This window comes from Scyliorhinus torazame, chromosome 24 (genome assembly GCF_047496885.1).
Source record: "Scyliorhinus torazame isolate Kashiwa2021f chromosome 24, sScyTor2.1, whole genome shotgun sequence".
NCBI lineage: Eukaryota > Metazoa > Chordata > Chondrichthyes > Carcharhiniformes > Scyliorhinidae > Scyliorhinus > Scyliorhinus torazame.
Genome location: NC_092730.1, coordinates 51169784 through 51190322, shown reverse-complemented (window position 1 = coordinate 51190322; position 20539 = coordinate 51169784). Strand labels below are relative to the sequence as shown.

The 20539-nt window shown below is 45.8% G+C and overlaps 2 non-coding genes across 2 annotated transcripts; one reads left to right on the top strand and one right to left on the bottom strand.

Moving 5' to 3' along the window:
* The first annotated feature begins 11514 nt into the window (after positions 1–11514).
* On the top strand, positions 11515–11606 carry trnar-ucu (transfer RNA arginine (anticodon UCU)). The gene is given in 2 exon segments: positions 11515–11551; positions 11571–11606. It is a non-coding gene; the product is annotated as a tRNA-Arg (tRNA).
* A 6206-nt stretch (positions 11607–17812) lies between these two features.
* trnas-cga (transfer RNA serine (anticodon CGA)) lies at positions 17813–17894 on the bottom strand. Its single transcript has one exon. It is a non-coding gene; the product is annotated as a tRNA-Ser (tRNA).
* Positions 17895–20539: the final 2645 nt, after the last annotated feature.

The following is a 20539-nucleotide window of genomic DNA, read 5'->3' as shown; positions in this document are numbered from 1 at the left end:
ACACGTGATCATGTTAGTTGCGTCATCAGGTCATCATGTGACCATTCGGCCTGCACAGGTCTCCTGTGCTGTAATTTCTAGATTTCATCATTTTAATTTTCTTCCAGACTGGGAAGTGTGGTCCTGTTCCATTGGAATTTCTAATAGATTTCCAATGGAACTGATGGTGTTCCACAAACTATTTAATCGGTGGAATTGTGCGTTTCGGGAGCTGAGATTTTCGAGTCTCTCAAGGCTTCTCTCCAAATCCAATGGTCATTTCCCACGAAGATTGAACCCCTCCTCACATAAACCCCGGGGCCCCGTTGATCGTTTGAATGTAGTAACTTCCTGGAGTGATTCCAGGCTGGTTTTAGAATGTATTCCATCGACCAAATTACCAATGAAATGATACAGCTGCGATGGCCGAGTGGTTAAGGCGTTTGACTTGATATCCAATGGGGGTTTCCCGCGCAGGTTCGAGCCCTGTGATTCGAAATGTTTGTTGAACTCCCCGCCCAAGCCGCTGACTCGAGAATGAATCGGAATGTTTGTAAATGAACCGTTTGAACCTATGTCGACTTCAGTCAGATATTTAACATTTGTTTTTGGAACTGAACGAAATATAAAGAAGCTCGCACTCAAAACAACAATCAATAAATAATAACGTTTCCTGCAACGTTCGGAAGGAGAAGCAGCAACGGCAGCGAATGGAAACGTGGTTCGGTTTCATTCAGCTGAATGTATTTCTGGGTAAAAAGATCGTGGCAGAAATGGAACATATTTTATCTCTCTATCTGTTTCTTTGTTTCTTTCTCTCTCCCTCACTCACTGTTTTTGTGCTTCTCTGGGGACTGATTGGATACAGTGAAATTCAGCCCCATCTCATCCAACTCTTTTGGACCAACACGTCCTGGTGATGGACGGTCCTGAATCAGTGGAAGAATCGACAAACTATTCCATTCTTGGCTCTGTGAGAAGTTCCATTCCTGGTTGTGAGGTGGTTCTGAGATAAAGGGATCGAGAGAGAACGAGGTGACTGCAGTCTGACTCTTACTCTGAAAACCAGTTAGTGCGCCCTTGTACAAAGTGGATGTGTCTGAGAACAAGAGGAAAGAAGATCATGGGCCTGTGATTGATTTTATTGAGCCGGACCTTGAAAAGTGAAGCAAACTTCTAACCAGTCGGCGCCTGTCTGTGAACTGGTAAGGAATTACGGCTGATATTGAAACGGTTCATCTTTAATTAGTTACAGCAAATCGATTCTTTCAGGGGTGTTGGTGTATTGTTTTCAGAGTCACTGTCATAGTTTCTTAAAATATGATTTGTGCTTGTTTTTGTTTTGTTCAGTAATTTGGGGAATCCATTTGGAGGAGGTGCAGTTGGTCAATATCTGTGCCTCTTGCTTGGCAGCTCCCCGGGAAGCAGCAGCTCCATTCCTATCCAGATCTGTGGGCCAAACAGGAGACCCAAACTATTGCGCACTGCTGCCATCTCCTGGCTGAAAGCAAGTTGTGCAGCAAGGTAACGATGTATTAGTGGCACGCTTCAATTGGAGCAAAATAACATTAACATGGTTAAATATTATCATTGTAGTAATCATATTTAAATCCCCAGATAGCTGATTTCTGCCTGAGCGACCCAGCTCATCCCGATCTATCGGAAAATGAAAGATTCCCATTACAGCCATATTGGTTACAAGAATATCCAATCTCTGATTGAATACATTCCCCCGCTTCATTGTTTGTGTATTCGTTCTATAAATACAGAGGGGGTGACATTGCCCGGGGACAGGTGGTGGTATAGTGGTGACTGTCCCAGCATTTGACCCAGCTTCAGTTCCTGGCCATCACAGTGGTGAATTATTTAATTAAATAAGTGGTTGTGGTGTAATGGTGATGTTCCTGGGCTAGTAATCCAGAGGCCCAGGCTAATTCTCGAAGGACACAGGTTCAAAATCCCTCCATGGCAACTGGTGGAATTTAATTGGAGGCGGCACGGTGGCACAGTGGTCTGCACTGCTGCCTCACAGCGCCAGTTCCCAGGTTCGATTCCGGCCTCGGGTGACTGTCTGTGTGGACTTTGCACGTTCTCCTCGTGTCTGCGTGGGTTTCCTCCGGGTGCTCCGGTTTCCTCCCAAGGATGTGGTTAGGTGAATTGGGTGACTTTGTGGGGGAAATTGCCCCAAAAAGATTAGGTGGGGTTACGGGGCTAGGAGTGAGAATTGGATCTATCTTACAGATAGGTTCTGGATTAATAAGGGGATCAGGGGTTATGGGGAGAAGGCAGGAGAATGGGGATGAGAAACATATCAGCCATGATTGAATGGCGGAGCAGACTCGATGGGTCGAGTGGCCTAATTCTAGGGCAGCATGGTAGCACAAGTGATTAGCACTGTGGCTTCACAGTGTCAGGGTCCCAGGTTTGATTCCCCACTGGGTCACTGTCTGTCTGGAGTCTGCACGTTCACCCCGTGTCAGCGTGGGTTTCCTCTGGGTGCTCCGGTTTCCTCCCACAGTCCAAAGACGTGCAGGTTAGGTGGATTGGCCATGATAAATTGCCCTTAGTGACCATAAAGGTTAGGAGGGGTTATTGGGTTCCGGGGATAGGGTGGAAGCGAGGGCTTAAGAGGGTCGGTGCAGACTCGATGGGCCGAATGGCCTCCTTCTGCCTTGAGGAGGTGGTGGAAGCAGGGACGATAGTGACATTTAAGGGGCATCTTGACAAATACATGAATAGGATGGGAATAGAGGGATACGGACCCAGGAAGTGTAGAAGATTGTAATTTAGTGGGGCAGCATGGTCGGCAGGGGCTTGGAGAGCCGAAGGGCCTGTTCCTGTGCTGTACATTTCTTTGTTCTTTGTAAATATCGCAGGTCAGGACAGGAAAGGAGGGGACACTCCTCAAATAAAATTCACCAATTGTTCTCATCACCCATGGGTTTCTTATCTAATAACCAGCATCAATTTGTTTTGAGTGGAAACGTAGTTTAAATAAACAACAATGTTCAACATTAATAACTAAGTTCTCAGTCTGAAACAATAGTAAATAGGTGGGTTAAACGGGCCAGAAATACGAGCCACGCAAAGTTCCGTTTACAGAATGAGCTTAAAACACTCCTAGTGGCTGAATAAATTAATCACTAAGTAAGTTACATAATTAATACCAGTAAAAAGTTATTAGGGGACTCTATAGTCAGGGGCACAGATAGGCGCTTCTGTGGACGTGAAAGAGACTCCAGGATGGTATGTTGCCTCCCTGGTGCCAGGGTCCAGGATGTCTCCGAACGGGTAGAGGGAATCCTGAAGGGGGAGGGCAAACAGGCAGAGGTCGTTGTACATATTGGTACTAACGACATAGGCAGGAAGGGGCATGAGGTCCTGCAGCAGGAGTTCAGGGAGCTAGGCAGAAAGTTAAAAGACAGGACCTCGAGGGTTGTAATCTCGGGATTACTCCCTGTGCCACGTGCCAGTGAGGCTAGAAATAGGAAGATAGAGCAGATAAACACGTGGCTAAACAGCTGGTGTAGGAGGGAGGGTTTCCATTATCTGGACCACTGGGAGCTCTTCCGGGGCAGGTGTGACCTGTATAAGAAGGACGGGTTGCATCTAAACCGGAGAGGCATAAATATCGTGGCTGCGAGGTTTGCTAGTGTCACACGGGAGGGTTTAAACTAGTATGGCAGGGGGGTGGGCACGGGAGCAATAGGTCAGAAGGTGAGAGCATTGAGGGAGAACTAGGGAATAGGGACAGTGTGGCTCTGAGGCAGAGCAGACGGGGAGAAGTTGCTGAACACAGCGGGTCTGGTGGCCTGAAGTGCATATGTTTTAATGCAAGGAGCATTACGGGTAAGGCAGATGAACTTAGAGCTTGGATTAGTACTTGGAACTGTGATGTTGTTGCCATTACAGAGACCTGGTTGAGGGAAGGGCAGGATTGGCAGCTAAACGTTCCAGGATTTAGATGTTTCAGGCGGGATAGAGGGGGATGTAAAAGGGGAGGCGGAGTTGCGCTACTTGTTCGGGAGAATATCACAGCTGTACTGCGAGAGGACACCTCAGAGGGCAGTGAGGCTATATGGGTAGAGATCAGGAATAAGAAGGGTGCAGTCACAATGTTGGGGGTATACTACAGGCCTCCCAAAAGCCAGCGGGAGATAGAGGAGCAGATAGGTAGACAGATTTTGGAAAAGAGTAAAAACAACAGGGTTGTGGTGATGGGAGACTTCAACTTCCCCAATATTGACTGGGACTCACTTAGTGCCAGGGGCTTAGACGGGGCGGAGTTTGTAAGGAGCATCCAGGAGGGCTTCTTAAAACAATATGTAGACAGTCCAACTAGGGAAGGGGCGGTACTGGACCTGGTATTGGGGAATGAGCCCGGCCAGGTGGTAGATGTTTCAGTAGGGGAGCATTTCGGTAACAGTGACCACAATTCAGTAAGTTTTAAAGTACTGGTGGACAAGGATAAGAGTGGTCCGAGGATGAATGTGCTAAATTGGGGGAAGGCTAATTATAACAATATTAGGCGGGAACTGAAGAACATAGATTGGGGGCGGATGATTGAGGGCAAATCAACATCTGACATGTGGGAGGCTTTCAAGTGTCAGTTGAAAGGAATACAGGACCGGCATGTTCCTGTGAGGAAGAAAGATAAATACGGCAATTTTCGGGAACCTTGGATGACGAGTGATATTGTAAGCCTCGTCAAAAAGAAAAAGGAGGCATTTGTCAGGGCTAAAAGGCTGGGAACAGACGAAGCCTGCGTGGAATATAAGGAAAGTAGGAAGGAACTTAAGCAAGGAGTCAGGAGGGCTAGAAGGGGTCACGAAAAGTCATTGGCAAATAGGGTTAAGGAAAATCCCAAGGCTTTTTACACGTACATAAAAAGCAAGAGGGTAGCCAGGGAAAGGGTTGGCCCACTGAAGGATAGGCAAGGGAATCTATGTGTGGAGCCAGAGGAAATGGGCGAGGTACTAAATGAATACTTTGCATCAGTATTCACCAAAGAGAAGGAATTGGTAGATGTTGAGTCTGGAGAAGGGGGTGTAGATAGCCTGGGTCACATTGTGATCCAAAAAGATGAGGTGTTGGGTGTCTTAAAAAATATTAAGGTAGATAAGTCCCCAGGGCCTGATGGGATCTACCCCAGAATACTGAAGGAGGCTGGAGAGGAAATTGCTGCGGCCTTGACAGAAATCTTTGGATCCTCGCTGTCTTCAGGGAATGTCCCGGAGCACTGGAGAATAGCCAATGTTGTTCCTCTGTTTAAGAAGGGTAGCAAGGATAATCCCGGGAGCTACAGGCCGGTGAGCCTTACTTCAGTGGTAGGGAAATTACTGGAGAGAATTCTTCGAGACAGGATCTACTCCCATTTGGAAGCAAATGGACATATTAGTGAGAGGCAGCACGGTTTTGTGAAGGGGAGGTCGTGTCTCACTAACTTGATAGAGTTTTTCGAGGAGGTCACTAAGATGATTGATGCAGGTAGGGCAGTAGATGTTGTCTATATGGACTTCAGTAAGGCCTTTGACAAGGTCCCTCATGGTAGACTAGTACAAAAGGTGAAGTCACACGGGATCAGGGGTGAGCTGGCAAGGTGGATACAGAACTGGCTAGGCCATAGAAGGCAGAGAGTAGCAATGGAGGGATGCTTTTCTAATTGGAGGGCTGTGACCAGTGGTGTTCCACAGGGATCAGTGCTGGGACCTTTGCTCTTTGTAGTATATATAAATGATTTGGAGGAAAATGTAACTGGTCTGATTAGTAAGTTTGCAGACGACACAAAGGTTGGTGGAATTGCGGATAGCGATGAGGACTGTCGGAGGATACAGCAGGATTTAGATTGTCTGGAGACTTGGGCGGAGAGATGGCAGATGGAGTTTAATCCGGACAAATGTGAGGTAATGCATTTTGGAAGGTCTAATGCAGGTAGGGAATATACAGTGAATGGTAGAACCCTCAAGAGTATTGAAAGTCAAAGAGATCTAGGAGTACAGGTCCACAGGTCATTGAAAGGGGCAACACAGGTGGAGAAGGTAGTCAAGAAGGCATACGGCATGCTTGCCTTCATTGGCCGGGGCATTGAGTATAAGAATTGGCAAGTCATGTTGCAGCTGTATAGAACCTTAGTTAGGCCACACTTGGAGTATACTGTTCAATTCTGGTCGCCACACTACCAGAAGGATGTGGAGGCTTTAGAGAGGGTGCAGAAGAGATTTACCAGAATGTTGCCTGGTATGGAGGGCATTAGCTATGAGGAGCGATTGAATAAACTCGGTTTGTTCTCACTGGAATGAAGGAGGTTGAGGGGAGACCTGATAGAGGTATACAAAATTATGAGGGGCATAGACAGAGTGGATAGTCAGAGGCTTTTCCCCAGGGTAGAGGGGTCAATTACTAGGGGGCATAGGTTTAAGGTGAGAGGGGCAAGGTTTAGAGTAGATGTACGAGGCAAGTTTTTTACGCAGAGGGTAGTGGGTGCCTGGAACTCGCTACCGGAGGAGGTAGTGGAAGCAGGGACGATAGGGATATTTAAGGGGCATCTTGACAAATATATGAATAGGATGGGAATAGAAGGATACGGACCCAGGAAGTGTAGAAGATTGTAGTTTAGTCGGGCAGCATGGTCGGCACGGGCTTGGTGGGCCGAAGGGCCTGTTCCTGTGCTGTACATTTCTTTGTTCTTTGTTTGAGGTAATCACACATTATAGACAACGACATGCTTCCTTCAATGTTAATCTCCTTAATGACATCAAATACAATTGGCCTGAAATCTCTATTGAATAAATAAACAGCAAATTCTACAGTCAGTCCAGGAACAACCCCCGCCTTCATTACACTTATTGTTACTTTCATTTCCTCAATCCCACTTCTTTATCACAAAGGTTTCTTTAAACTCCCTTCAATAAAAGTGCTCACTTTCCTCATCGACCATTCGTAATTGTTTTCTTTTGTATAAAACTTATGTCAAAGAGGAATGAGAAAGACTGGCTGTAGGTAATGGTGACATGTCATGTGGACCAGATGTGATGCAGCTGAGGATGCTGAGTGATGTAATAGTGGACACTGTGAAGTTACTGGCCAGAAACTTCCGAATTCTATTTGCGTTTTTAATGGACAGCTACAATCCACTTGTTTATTCCAGGACACAACAATGAATAAAGTGAATCAGTGCTGAACAGTTTCTATCATCCCAATCCTCCAGCTTGTTCTTATTGACAAACCGGTCCTGGATTGAAGTTTTTTTCTTTAAGAATGAGACCACCACCTCCTGGGAATACAGTAGCGATTCCTCGAGGACCTGAGCTGTAAACGTGAAATTCAGTGAAAGGATTTCACCCTCCGCACGGAATCTGATCACCACCTCAACCCCAACATTCAACTTGGGTGGGCAGGCAAGACAATTTCTTCCCCCCGCCCCCCACACAGACTGGGTAATATCCAAACTCGTATCCTGCTATTGTCACAATGCTCCACAACATCACTCTCTTCCCAAATCTCCTGGAATCTCACCCCAAATCCTCAAACCTTTTATTCTGTATTCAAACAACATTTTGTCCCCTGACTAAGTTCATCCTGGGAAGAGAGGTTTGGTATTCCGAGTTCCTCTGCAGATATCCGGTTTTTGTTTAATGACCAAAAGAGGCCTAAAACCTGAAAGAAAGCCTCTCTCACAGCCCTGTGAGCATGTCTCAAAGAGACGGTGCAGCCAATACCCGCAGAGTAGATAACAATGGAGAGAACTGTGAGGAATTTCAGCGTCAACATTCGGTGGAAATAAAGGATTCAAAAGAAAACATTATTTTAACTACTGAACAGATTCTCTGGGAGCAGGACTGAAGTCAAAGGGAAAAATCCAGTTGATTTCTAGTCGAAAGCATTAATCATTGGACTGAATTCAGTCCTTCTGTTAAAATGTCTGTAAATTATCCACTGGAAAGTGAAGGACAAGTTAAACCTGCAATTCTGGAACAAAGACAGATTTTGCGCTGTTGTATTCTTTAGGGAGAATTACAGAACAAAGAGATCTAGGGGTAGAAGTTCGGAGCTCCTTGTAAGTAGAGTCGCAGGTGGACAGGGTGGTGAAGAAGCCATTCAGCATGCTCGGTTTTATTGGTCAGGATATTGAATACAGGAGTCGGGACGCCTTATTGAAGTTGTACAATACATTGGTAAGAGCACACATGAAATACTATGTTCAGTTCTAGTCACCCTATTATGGGAAGTATATTGGTAAACTAGAAAGAGTGCCGAAGAGATTTACGAGGATGCTACCAGGACTTGGTCCTCTGGGTTATAAGGAGAGACTGGACAGGCTTGGATTTTTTCCCTGGAGCGTCGGAGGCTTCGAGGTGAACTGATAGAGGTCTATAAAATAATGAGGAGCATAGATCAGGCAGATAGTCAACATATGTTCCCAAAGGTAGAGGAGACTAAAGGGCATAGGTTTAAGGTGAGAGGGGAGAGATGCCAAAGAGACCAGAGAGGATTTGCTTTCACGCGGAGGGTGGTGAGCATCCGAAATGGGCTGCCAGAGGCAGTGTAGAATCGGTACAATGTTTTCCTTTAAAATACAATGAGATATTTACATAGAACATAGAACATAGAACAGACTGCACAGAACAGGCCCTTCGGCCCACGATGTTGTGCCGAACCTTTGTCCTAGATTAATCATAGATTATCATTGAATTTACAGTGCAGAAGGAGGCCATTCGGCCCTTTGAGTCTGCACCGGCTCCTGGAAAGAGCACCATACCCAAACTCAACACCTCCACCCAACACCAAGGCAAATTTTGGACATTAAGGGCAATTTATCATTGGCCAATTCACCTAACCTGCACATCTTTGGACTGTGGGAGGAAACCGGAGCACCCGGAGGAAACCCACGCAGACACGGGTAGGACGTGCAGACTCCGCACAGACAGTGACCCAAGCCGGAATCGAACCTGGGACCTTGGAGCTGTGAAGCAATTGTGCTACCCACAATGCTACCGTGCTGCCCTTAAGAACAAATAAATCTACACTATATCATTTTATCGTAATCCATGTACCTATCCAATAGCTGCTTGAAGGTCCCTAATGGTTCCGACTCAACTACTTCCACAGGCAGTGATTCCATGCCCCACTACTCTCTGGGTAAAGAACCTACCTCTGATATCCCTCCTATATCTTCCACCTTTCACCTTACATTTATGTCCCCTTGTAATTGTTTGTTCCACCCGGGGAAAATGTCTCTGACTGTCTACTCTATGTGTTCCCCTGATCATCTTATAAACCTCTATCAAGTCGCCCCTCATCCTTCTCCGTTCTAATGAGAAAAGGCCTAGCACCCTCAACCTTTCCTCGTAAGACCTACTCTCCATTCCAGGCAACATCCTGGTAAATCTTCTTTGCACCTTTTCCAAAGCTTCCACATCCTTCCTAAAATGAGGCGACCAGAACTGTACACAATACTCCAAATGTGGCCTTACCAAAGTTTTGTACAGCTGCATCATCACCTCACGACTCTTAAATTCAATCCCTCTGTTAATGAACGCGAGCACACCATAGGCCTTCTTCACAGCTCTATCCACTTGAGTGGCAACTTTCAAAGATGTATAAACATAGACCCCAAGATCTCTCTGCTCCTCCACATTGCCAAGAACTCTACCGTTAACCCTGTATTCCGCATTGATATTTGTCCTTCCAAAATGGACAACCTCACACTTTTCAGGGTTAAACTCCATCTGCCACTTCTCAGCCCAGCTCTGCATTCTATCTATGTCTCTTTGCAGCCGACAACAGCCCTCCTCACTATCCACAACTCCACCAATCTTCGTATCGTCTGCAAATTTACTGACCCACCCTTCAACTCCCTCATCCAAGTCATTAATGAAAATCACAAACAGCAGAGGACCCAGCGGTACGCCACTGGTAACTGGGATCCAGGCTGAATATTTGCCATCCACCAGCACTCTCTGACTTCTATCAGTTAGCCAGTTCGTTATCTAACTGGCCAAATTTCCCACTATCCCATGCCTCCTTACTTTCTGCATAAGCCTGCCATGGGGAACCTTATCAAATGCTAATTTGATCAAATCAAATTTACCTGGGCAGGGTGAATATAGAGGGACATGGATCAAATGTGGGCATGTGGGACTAACTTGGTGATAGAAACTGGGCAACATGGACAAGCTGGGCCGAAGGACCTGTTTCCATGCTGTAAACATCTATGACTCTGTGACTTTATGGAGGAAGTGTTCAATCACACAGATCAGGTCAAACGCAGTGACACCCTGCTGGGATTGATCTAAGCTACAGAGTGTGAGGATGTTTAGCTGAACAAACCGGAATGCTTGTAATATTTTACGAATCTGTGGTATCACTGACAAGAGAAATAGTTAACATTTCAGATCCTGACCCTTCATTGGAACGACCTGTTCCTCTCTCCACAGAAGCTGCCGGGTCAGCTGAATATTTGCAGCATTTTCTGTCTTTGTTTCAGATTTGCGGCATCCGCAGTATTTTGCTGTTGGGCCAAAGGACAATGAGTTGTCTTTCCTGCTCTGAGGGTTATTGCAGGTCTCTCTGGCTGTGGGTGTCGCTGATTATCCATCTCTGGGACCTTTATTAATCAATAAGACTGCCGTTTGTGGAGGGTTTCTGATATCCTGTCAGGGAGCTGGAGTTAAAATACACGGAGCCCTTACTCAATCTAAATGTAGGGCAGAACAGTCTCGAGGTGCTCAACGACCAGCCCAGTTTGTTTGTTCCTGTGAATACAACAGGATATAAACAGAGACAGCTGCAAACACATGTTGCATTTCATTCATAAAGTCATCGAATCAGACAGCAGAGAAATGGCCCTTCAGCCCATCGCATCTGTGCCGGTCAGAAACAACCACCGAACCATTCTCATCCCATTTCCCAGCACTTGGATCATCGCCTCGTGTACCCTGGGATCGCAAATGCCCATCTAAACACTTCTTAGATATTATGAGGGGCTCTGCTCCACCAACCTTTCAGGCAGCGAGTTCCAAACTCCCGCCTCCCTCCAGGGAAAGAGGTTTTCCAATAAACGGTTTCACAAGAAAAGCCTCTGCAGTCAGGAGCTGAAAAGGGAGAGATGACCCCTCTGTCATCTTGTACTCTGTGCCGCTATTAATAAAGTCATGACACTGTTTGATTTATAAACGACTCTTACAGCCTGCCCTGTCACCTTCAATGATTTGGACACATGTCCCGCTGTTCCTGCACTCTTTTTTGTAAATAGACACTTGATTTTATATTGTCTACTTCTGTTCTTCCTACAAAAATAAATCGCCTCATTCCTTGTCTGCTACATGTCCTCCCTTTGCACCAACCTGGCTGTGTCCTTTCGGAGTTTTACTAGAATTTCTGTCGCGCTTTTCACAACCACAGGGTGGCCCAAAACATTCCCAGACAATGAAGTAGTTTTGAAATGTCGTCACTGTGCGAATTACTGAACTTTTGAACTGCCTGTTGGACAACTACAGAAATCCTCATATGGGGATGGGAAAGCGTTGCAGGTGTGCCTCTGTGGCGCAACGGATAGCGCGTTGGACTTCTAGTCGCTGTCGTGATGAGACATTCAAAGGTTGTGGGTTCGAGTCCCACCAGAGTCGGATTTTCGGCAATGTTTGAACAAATCAGCAACAGGTTTATTAATATCCCAGATAAGTGAAACTGCCGCCCCGAACTTCCTTCTGAAAGGCGACTCCAGTCACTCTCCCCTTTCCCATCAGAACAACGTCACAGAAGAAATCCCATTCAGGACAAAAATAAAATCTTTGAAAGCTGCTGACCAGAGTCAGTCTGTTCCCTCCTCAGACAGATTGCAAACTGGGCAGATATATCAGCGGGCAGTTTGTTCCTAACAGGCAGCTCCAAACAAGGATGATGTAAATCGACACCACTGAATGCTAACACCAACACATTTATCACAGCTGTGATGAACAGCTCATGTTGCAGCTTTAGATCAGACAGTGGAGGATTATCACAGGCGCTCTGTCAGACTGCATGTTCCTTCCGACAGGTTTCCGACTGGACACGTGGAATGAGCGGCCGTGTGAACATTCGTGGTTCAGGGGGAGATTTCTCACTGGAGTTCCGGTTCCATTCCCAGACCTTTCTCTTTCCTTGTCCTCTTGTCATTTGCACTTTTCATTGTTCCATCAATGGCGGCCACGTCTTCAGCTGTCTGAGCCTTGACCTCGACAATTCATTCTAGAAAAATCTCCAGCTGTCTCTCCGCCGTCCAAGTGCAAAATGAATGAATGCAATTAGAAGCAAAAAAAAAGGGACGGGCAAGAAACACACCAAACAAAACATAATCTAAAATTACTGAGCTCGATGTTGAGGACGGAGTTCTGTGGGTGGCTACTTAAATGTTGAGGTGGTTTTACTCGAGTTTCCGTTAATCGCCATTGGAACACGGATGACCAACGACAGAAAGGTCAGAGTGGGAGGTGGAGAATTGAAATGACAAGTGGCAGGAAACTCAGAGTCAGGATTGTGGATTGAACAGAGATTTATCAAAGCGGTCACAGTCTGTTATCTGACCTGTTGAAGTAGATGAGACCAAATTGTGGCAGCAAATACCGCTGGGGGCGAATGACCTCCTTCTGCACTGTAAATTCTATGATAATCTACGATACAGGAGATTAAACTGAAAAGCACAAGTGTCTCACTGGTTCACTTGGGATGAGTGTTTTGGGCCCTTGGATAATGAGGAGGGTGGGGGTAAAAAGGCAGGAGTTGCATCTCCTGCACTTGCAAAGAAAGGTGCACATAGAAAGTGAGCGGATATTGGCGGTGGAGCAGCGGTCGCGGAGGGGATTGTCCCTTCAGTCTGGTGAATGGGGAGAGCAGGGAGGGCGTTTTTGATGATGTCATAAATGGTCCCTGGAATACGGAGACTGACGGGCTGCAAGGTGAGAACAAGCGGCACCAAATCAGTTCAGCTCGACTTACACAGGACACAACAATGTCAGTAACGGAACGATCTTTTGGGATAAGAGCAAGTGCTTTGCAACATCGTTCACTTTTATTTCCATTTCCCACCTTAGCCGCTTTTCCTACAAATGTTGGCAGCGGTTGGATTTCCACCCGCATCCTCGGAGAGACTGAAACCTAAACTCATCTCCTCAGACCGCTCGGCCTCGCTATCCTAAAGGTTCATTGTTTCTGATACTGATGACTGGTGATTGGCATCTTGCTGTTTATCAGCTGAGTCCAGAATTTCACATTGAGAGAGAAGGAAATGATCCAATCACAGAGCTGGAACGCTGCTTCTAGTTTTCTCCCCACAGATGCTGTTTAATTCTGAGCATTTCCAGCATTTCCTGTGTTTATTATTTATGATGATCAACATTTGAAGTAATTTGCTTTGTGATTTGTGAACTTTCTGAGCTGAGTTCAGGGACTCGGTTTCCAAAATATTTTTAAAAATATTTGACGGGATGTGAGTGTCGCTGAATCCGTCAACAACTATTGTCCAAAATGTATTACCCTTGAGAATTTGGCGGTGACGTGAATCTTGAGCCGCTGCAAGTCCATGTGGTGTATGTACACACACAGTGCTGTTAGGGAGCGAGTTCCAGGATTGTGAGTCGGCCACAGAAAGGGTGATATATTTCCCAGGATGGTGTGTGTCTCGGAGTGGAACTTGCAGGTGGTCGCTGTTTCTCTGTATCTGCTCCCCTTGTGTTCCCAGGTGAGAGATCCCGCGGGGTTGGATGGACCCTCGCGGAGGAACAGTCAATGTCAGGGGTGGGATTTCAATCCTCGCCTCCAGAGGAGACTGCGACCTGAACTACGAACTGGCCTTAGACCCGCTCGGCCATCCTGACACACGATGCACTATCAGAAACTCCCAGCGCAAATGATATCAAATCCATAACTGCAGTGACCTGGGCTAAGTTTCTGAGTCAGCACCCACACAAACATTACCTACAGCCTAGAGCTCAATGACTGAAGATCGAGTTTGTCTTTCCAATGAAGATGGTTGGAGTGTGAACAATTTCCTGTCCTTCCTTTGATTTTCTCCAGGCCTGTGGGGAAGTTGCTGGGTGACAGGTACAATATTGAAGTGAGGAAAATGGAAAAGTGAATTGGTGCAATGACGCACCCTTTGTTTCTCTGCAGTTTTTATTGAGGGGAGTTTGTGTTGGTTCACTTGGTGAGGATCACTGACTGTATGTGATTGTGGAGCAGGCAGAGGATGTGACACATGTCCGGAAGCAGCCGAGTTTGTGGATGTTGCTCCATGAATCTTCACGGCTCACAGGGTGAAAGGAGTTTTCGACGTCGAAAATAACCATGTCCGGCAGCTGGAGCTTTCCCTTGTATTTTATGGAATCTGGGAATCAGCGGATCATCAAAACACAGAAATGAAACACGTCTAGTCACAGTATTTTCTCACATGATGTTAACATCAGTTATCTCAGCGCAGCAGGTGGCTGCGTGGCCTAACGGATAAGGCGAGTCTAGTGACAATATCAGAAAACTGCAGGTTCGAGTCCTGCCGCGGCCGTTTCAAACAGAAATCGCATTGCTGGTTTTCCTTCCTCAGCTCAAAGTTCCGCGTTTCCGTCTAAACATTTCCCGACTTGTCTCAGAATCTATTTTCTTGCTATTTTGTTCATTCAATTGTTTCTCATCTTGGTACTCTGCTTAGATCCTAAGGAATCCACAATTTCTGTTTGATCTGGATAAACAATCGAAGCTTCATCCAGAACAAAATGTTTTGTGTCAATCGGTTCAATAAGATTCTGTGGCGGGAATTCTAATCTCCTCAGGAAGATGTTTAGTAATGAGCTGAATGTGCGGTTTTTGTTAACTGGGGTGAAAGGTTATGACACTGGATTGAGAAACCAGCGGCCCGAACTAATCTTTGGGACAGAGAATAAATCCCAACACGGCCACTGGTGACAGTTACATTCACTGATTTAATAAATCTGGAATTGAAAGGCATCGGAGCTGGTTAACTTTAGTCAGGTGTAAGCTGGTACCTTTTCTGATTGGTGAGATAATGCACCGCAGTCAATACTGCACTTCTTCACCAACTGCGCCCAACTGACCGCAATGTTTTTTAAAAAAACATGAATTTCTGGAATATCTGTAACTGATATTGTTACACCAACAATTTAATCAGTCGAACAGTGCGTTTAGGGAGCTGAGATTTTCGAATAGGTCAAGGGTTGGACTCCAAATCCAATGGTCTTTTTCCACGGAGATTCTATCCCTTCTCACATACAGTAAGAAGTCTTACAACACCAAATTAAAGTCCAACAGGTTTGTTTCAAATCACTAGCTCTCGAAGCGCTGAATGGAGAGGTAGGTTCCAGAAACATTTATATAGACAAAGTCAAAGATGCAAGACATTAAATGCGAGCATTTGCAGGTAATTAAGTCTTTACAGAGCCAGAGAGAGGGGTAACCCCAGGTTAAAGAGGTGTGAATTGTTTCAAGCCAGGACAGTTGGTCGGATTTCGCAAGCAAAGGCCAGATGGTGTTTGGAAAGTTATCAAGGGTTGTCTATAGAGTCCTGTATCTTTTGGGGAGTGGTCAGGATTTGTAGTTGATATACTGTTTACTGTGTGTTTATAAAATGTTAACTGGATTCATGTAATTAAAATACTTTTGTTTTAAACATACTTTAGATCTCTGTTCCATCACACCTGTAAAATGGGCCCTTGTGCTCCCCATAACCAAAATGTATTTAAAGTTGTGGGTCAGGTGAACTCCGTGATATACTTTGGGGTTCTCTAAACCCTGGCCCATAATACGTGGACCGAGGTACAGTGAAAAGTATTGTTCTACATACAGTCCAGACAGATCGGTTCATACATGTAAAACATAAGACATGCATAAATACACAATGTAAATAATAATAACAGTAATAATAAATGTAAGTAATATTAGTAAACAATAACAAATCGTAAATAGAGACAAGAGTGAAAGGTTGGGTTAATCGCGTCAGTAAAACGACACAAGCAACATTCAGTTTACGGACACTCCTGGAGCCTGATGAGATCAGCAACTGATGTATTTGCATTGTGATAAGAAGTCTTACAACACTAGGTTAAAGTCCAACAGGTTTCTTTCGAATCACTAGCTTTTGGAGCGCAGCTCCTTTCTCAGGTGAATCGAAAGAAACCTGTTGGACTTAAACCTGGTGCTGTAAGACTTCTTACTGAGCCCACCCAAGTCCAACACCGGCATCCCCACATCATGGCTTACATTATGACGACTAATATAAAAACATGCAATTCGTGGCCATGAGGTGGTAGGTTCAAATCCCACCAGAGTCGGCTTTTGGGTGTCACCGTGGTTAACACTCAGGGACCCGGGGTCAATTCCAGCCTTGGGTTACAGTCTTGCACGTTCTTCCCGTGTCTGCGTGAGTTTCCTCCACTGTCCGAAGATGTCCAGTTTAGATGGATTGGACATGTTAAATTGGCCCTTAGTGTCCAAACGTTTACGTGGGTATGGGCCGTAGGTTGGGTGCTCCTTGGGGTGATCAGTGCAGACTCGATGGGCCGAATGTCCTCCTTCTGCACAAGAAGTATTCTATGATTGCTTAAACAGGGTGAAGATGGCAGCCTCACGACACAGAGACAAGGTAAGCTCTCAGGCCAGAGTAAGAGCCCTATGTAATGATTCATAACATTGGAAATAAACTGCATAAATACATTTATTGTGGACTGGTGCCATCTCCTGGCTGAACGGGAGGCGTTCGGCAAAGACACTTTCATTCATGAGCATTTTAAATTTGGACACTCCTCAAATACAATACACAAAATAATCTTCATTCGTGCGCTTCTTTCTTAAAATCGAGCTTCATTCTTTTTCAGTACAAATGTTTTTTGAACACATGAGTTCTCAGTTAGAAACAATAGTAAACAGCTGGGTTATCCGGGCCAGAAAAATGAGACAAGTACATTTCAGTTTACAAACTGTGTTATGGACACTCCTGGTACCTGGTGAAATTAGCACCTAGGTTACTTACAAAATGATGACTAATTAATAAAAGTGATGATTTAAGCAGGTTACAAACGGCAGCATCGGGACACAAGGACGAGTTGAGGTCTCAGGCTGCAGTAAGAGTCCTATGTAATGGTACCGTACGGCCTGCCGAAACAGGCGCCGGAACGTGGCTTTTCACAGTAACTGCACTGAAGCCGACTTGTGACAATAAGCGATTGTTGTTACACACAGAACATCAGAAATAAATAGCATCAATAAATGTATTGTGGACTGGTGCCGTCTCCTGGCTGAACGGGAGCCGTGCGACACGGACACTTTCGGAACATTCTTAAATTGGAGTGAAATAACATAAACATTGTAAGAATGATTAAAAACAATTTCTCAAGCAAATGCAAAGTGAAGATAAACAATAGTTGGGCCATGGTGAGTCAGCAGGGACGGTATATGGGGAGCATTGCTCCCTTCCCGGCTGTTGACAAGCCTTCAATTTGTTGCACTGCTTTATTTAGAACTTTCAGTTCGGCTGGTCAGTTTCACAAGAAGAGACATTAAAAATTCTGACATATGATAAATTATGGCAAAAGATGTGACAAAAATAAATTTCACATTGCTTTGTGATCAGGCATTTTCACAATTCTGGTTCCTGATGAAGTTAATATGAACGTTACTGAGGTGGTGATCTTGTCCTGACAAATCAGAAAATTCAGAGCGAAAGCAGAATGAGAAACACAGCTTCAGGGCACAAGAAGACTCTTATGTAATGACATTTCATCAGAAAACATTGAATGATGAAAACAACACCGCATTTTTCGAACAAATTGCTCCAACATGGTCATTATTTCCCTGCGAGTAGGGTTCGAACATACGCGGGGAAACCCCATTGGATTTCGAGTCCAACGCCTTATCCACTCGGCCATTGCAGCTTTTATCTGAAATGCCAATTCGTTCTATAGAAAGCATTGTAAAACCAGACACGCGGGATTGCAGTAATGCGATGAACGGTGTCCCAGTCTTTCTGTGAGTAGGGATTGAATCTGCGTGGGAAAAAAAACCCATTCGATTTGGCGCCACGACTTCTCAGTATTGAGAATGTTGAGCTGAACGAACTGATTTGATAACAGGAACACAAGGTTATGTCGCTGGACTGGGAATCCAGAGGCCTGAACTCACATTTCGTGACAAGATTTAATAAATCTAGAATTGAAATTTAGTCTCAGTAATGGCGGAGAAAGGCTCTGCTTCAGACGGATCATATTTCCACAACTGGGAACACATTTACACAACAGGGAATGATTAGCACAACCACAGTGAAGTTCTGTAACCGGCAGAGTCACGGTTCCATGACAGAGAGCACAGTTACACAGCAGGGTGCACAGTTACACAGCAGAGAGCTCTGTTACACAGCAGAGAGCTCAGTTACACAGCAGAGAGCTCTGTTACACAGCAGGGAGCACAGTTACACAGCAGAGAGCTCTGTTACACAGCAGGGTACACAGTTACACAGCAGAGAGCTCAGTTACACAGCAGGGTGCACAGTTACACAGCAGTGAGCACAGTTACACAGCAGAGAGCTCTGTTACACAGCAGGGTGCACAGTTACACAGCAGAGAGCTCAGTTACACAGCAGGGTGCACAGTTACACAGCAGTGAGGACAGTTACACAGCAGAGAGCTCTGTTACACAGCAGGGTGCACAGTTACACAGCAGAGAGCTCTGTTACACAGCAGGGTGCACAGTTACACAGCAGTGAGCACAGTTACACAGCAGAGAGCTCAGTTACACAGCAGAGAGCTCAGTTACACAGCAGAGAGCACGATTACACAGCGGAGAGCACAGTTACACAGCAGAGAGAACGGTTACAGAGCAGAGAGCTCAGTTAAACAGCAGAGAGCTCAGTTAAACAGCCGGGAGCACAGTTAGACAGCAGAGAGCACGGTTTCACAGCAGAGAGCACGGTTACACAGCAGAGAGCTCAGTTACACAGCAGAGAGCACAATTACACAGCAGAACGCAGTTAGTTGGACTGGGGTGAGCACAGTAAGAAGTTAACAACACCAGGTTAAAGTCCAACAGGTTTGTTTCAAACACTAGCTTTCGGAGCACTGCTCCTTCCTCAGTTCGTGTTTTATTCTGTTGAGTATGAAGTCTGACAACACCAGGTTAAAGTCCAACAGGCTTGTTTCAAATACTAGCTTTCGGAGCACTGCTCCTTCTTCAGGTGTCATTCCTCTTCATTCACCTGAGAAAGGAGCAATGCTCCGAAAGCTAATGTTTGGAACAAACCTGTTGGAATTTTACGTGGTGTTGGAAGACTTCTTACGCAGCAGGGAGCACAGTTACACAGCAGAGAGCACACAGTTACACAGCAGAGAGCACAGTTACACAGCAGAGAGCACGGTTACACAGCAGAGTGTGCAGTTACACAGCAGAGGGCGCAGTTACATAGCAGAGAGCACAGTTAAACAGCAGAGAGCAGAGTTACACAGCAGAGAGCACAATTACACAGCAGAGTGTGCAGTTACACAGCAGAGGGCGCAGTTACATAGCAGAGAGCACAGTTACACAGCAGAGAGCATAGTTACACAGCAGGGTGCACAGTTACACAGCAGGGTGCACAGTTACACAGCAGACAACACAGTTACACAGCAGAGTGTACAGTTACACAGCAGAGAGCACAGTTGCACAGCAGCGTACAGTTACACAGCAGAGAGCACAGTTACACAGCAGAGAGCACAGTTACACAGCAGAGTGTACAGTTACACAGCAGAGAGCACAGTTACACAGCAGTGTATAGTTACACAGCAGGGTGCACAGTTACACAGCAGAGAGCACAGTTACACAGCAGAAAGCACAGTTACACAGCAGAGTGTGCAGTTACACAGCCGGGAGCACAGTTACACAGCAGACAGCACAGTTACACAGCAGAGAGCTCAGTTACACAGACGGGAGCACAGTTACACAGCAGACAGCACAGTTACACAGCAGAGAGCACAGTTACACAGCCGGGAGTACAGTTACACAGCAAAGAGCATAGTTACACAGCAGGGACCACAGTTACACAGCAGAGTGTGCAGTTACACAGCAGGGAGCACAGTTACACAGCAGGGTGCACAGTTACACAGCAGGGTGCACAGTTCCACAGCAGAGAGCACAGTTACACAGCAGAGAGCACAGTTACACAGCAGAGAGCACAGTTACACAGCAGAGTGTGCAGTTACACAGCAGAGAGCACAGTTACACAGCAGAGTGTGCAGATACACAGCAGGGTGCACAGATCCACAGCAGAGTGTGCAGTTACACAGCAGAGAGCACAGTTACACAGCAGAGAGCACGGTTACACCGCAGAGTGTGCAGTTACACAGCAGAGGGCACAGTTACAGAGCAGAGAGCACTGTTACACAGCAGAGAGCACAGTTGCACAGCAGAGTGTGCAGTTACACAGCAGAAAGCACAGTTACACAGCAGAGTGTGCAGTTACACAGCCGGGAGCACAGTTACACAGCAGACAGCACAGTTACACAGCAGAGAGCTCAGTTACACAGCCGGGAGTACAGTTACACAGCAAAGA